The sequence below is a fragment of the Silene latifolia genome, chromosome Y (genome assembly GCF_048544455.1).
Source record: "Silene latifolia isolate original U9 population chromosome Y, ASM4854445v1, whole genome shotgun sequence".
In the NCBI taxonomy this organism is placed as follows: domain Eukaryota; kingdom Viridiplantae; phylum Streptophyta; class Magnoliopsida; order Caryophyllales; family Caryophyllaceae; genus Silene; species Silene latifolia.
The window spans coordinates 285780830-285783303 of NC_133538.1; the positions used below are offsets into that span (position 1 = coordinate 285780830).

The 2474-nt window shown below is 40.7% G+C and overlaps 1 non-coding gene across 1 annotated transcript; it reads left to right on the forward strand.

The window, feature by feature from the left end:
- Positions 1-1837: 1837 nt before the first annotated feature.
- LOC141634737 (small nucleolar RNA R71) lies at positions 1838-1944 on the forward strand. The gene has a single exon (XR_012539461.1). It is a non-coding gene; the product is annotated as a small nucleolar RNA R71 (small nucleolar RNA).
- The last annotated feature ends 530 nt before the right edge of the window (positions 1945-2474 follow it).

Consider the following 2474-nt stretch of genomic DNA (forward strand, 5'->3'; position numbering starts at 1 on the left):
CGACTTTGGTGAGCTTTTCAAACTCTCTTTGTTACAATTCACTTGCTCTTTGAATGGAGCATCTTCAATTTTCTTCTTCCATTGGAATTCCGACTTCTTCCTATCATCCTTCCGGCTATAATGATCAACCATAAAACATGGTTCATGCAAACGGGGAGCTCTCATGGTCTTGTCAAGATTGAAAGTTATGCTCTCATCTCCTACTTCTAAAGTGAGCTCTCCATGCTTCACATCAATCACCGCACCCGCGGTGTGTAAGAAAGGTCTTCCTAGAATGATTGGAATGTTGGAGTCTTCTTCCATGTCAACAATGACAAAGTCCACCGGGATGAAAAATTTCCCAATTCTTACGGGAACATCTTCCCATATCCCTAATGGTGTCTTCGTCGATCTATCGGCCATTTGGAGTGTGATATTGGTGCATTTAAGCTCTCCCATCTCCAACCTTTTACTCACCGAGTACGGCATAACACTCACACTAGCCCCTAGATCACATAAGGCTTTGTTGATCGTGGTGTCGCCAATGGTACACTGTATTGAGAAGCTTCCTGGATCTTTGAGTTTTGGAGGTGAACTCCCTTGAAGTATTGCACTACTCACCTTAGTGAAGGCGATAGTCTCAAGCTTCCGGATTGACTTCTTCTTTGTGAGGATGTCTTTCATGTATTTTGCATATGCAGGCACGTGATTGATTAATTCCGTGAAAGGAATTGAGACTTCCAAATTCTTCACAATTTCCATAAATTTTCCAAGTTGGTCATCAAATTTGGGCTTGGATTGACGACTTGGAAAAGAAAGTCTAATCACAATGGGCTCCTTCTCCTTGACCTTGTCTTCATTTTTCTTTGAAATTTCTTCTTTTGATGGTTCTCCATCTTTGGAGTTTTGCACAATTTATTCTTTATCACTAGCTTCCACAACTTCATCCTCAACTTGCTTCTTCGGTGCTTCATACCTTGTACCACTACTCAAGTGAATGGCACTAACCGTTTCATGTCTTGGGGGATTACTTTGAGGTGGTAATTGCCCCTTTTGTATTTGTGAGCTTGAAGATGCTAGTTGAGTCAATTGGGTTTCCAACATTTTGGTGTGAGCTAGGATGTTGTTGATGGTGGTTTCCTTTGCTTGACTATCCTTTTGCATTTGAGTGAAAAACTCTTGTTGATTCTTTTGCATTTGAAGGACCGCTTTTTGAACATCAAAACCTTGGTCATTTTGTTGATTGTATGGAGATTGATTTTGCTAACCTTGGTTTTGGTTGTAAAAGGGTCTTTGATTTTGCTTTCTCATGGGAGGTGGGGTGTATGTTGTTTGAGGGTTTTGAACATTTTGGCTTTTGTATGAGAGATTTGGATGGAATTTGGTGTTTTCATTGTAATAGTTTGAATAAGGGGTACCACTCTTGTATGCTTGGAAATCATTCACTTGTTCATTTGTTCCCCTACATTCACTTTGGTCATGTCCCAAAGTTCCACAATTCTCACATATCCCACTTGGGATTGATGAAGATGCCGTCATGGTATTAACATGATGCTTTGGTGATTTTGAGGCTTCTTCAAGTCTAGCCATAGCTTTTTCAAACTTCAAATTGATGGTATCAATGTGAGCACTAAGTTGAGCACCCAATTGAGTAATGGAGTCCACTTCATGCTTTCCTCCTCTAGTAGCCTTGCGAGGTCTACTATATTGTGAGTTATGAACCGCCATTTCCTCAATTTTGTTCCAAGTTTGATTGTCATCAACTTCGGTGAACATTCCATTTGATCCCATGTTGAGAATGTTCCTTGAATCTTCATAAAGACCGTTCCAAAATTGTTGTACCAAGAACCACTCGCTAAGTCCATGGTGAGGACATGAGCGACAAATCCCCTTAAACCGCTCCCAAGCTTCATACAAAGATTCTTCATCTCTTTGCTTAAAGCCCGTGATTTGAGCTCTTAGCATGTTAGTCTTTTCCGGTGGATAGAACTTTTTGTAGAAAGCTAGAGCCAACTTCTTCCAAGAATCAATTCCGAGAGTAGCCTTATCAAGGCCTTTCAACCATTGTTTCCCGCTGCCAATTAGAGAAAAAGGAAATAAGACCCATCGTATTTGGTCTTGAGTTACACCGGTTTGAGAAATCGCATCACAATAGTCACAAAAAGTCTCCATATGAGAATGAGGGTCTTCACTAGGCATCCCCCCAAATTGGCTTCTTTCGACTAATTGGATAAATGCGGATTTGGCAATAAAATTTCCGGTTAGATGTTGTGGTGTGGGAGTACCATTGGGTAGGTTCTCCTCGGTGGGTACGGAATGTGATGAAAACTTAGGCATTGTGGGTTGATTTTGTGTAGGTTTCTCGTCACCTTCTCTTGCAAAAGGGTTGATGAACTCAACAGTATTTGGTTGAATATCTACAACCTCACCAATACCTCTCAAAGTTCTCCTAGCAAGTCTTCTATTGGTTTTCAAAGTTCTTTCAATTTCACGAT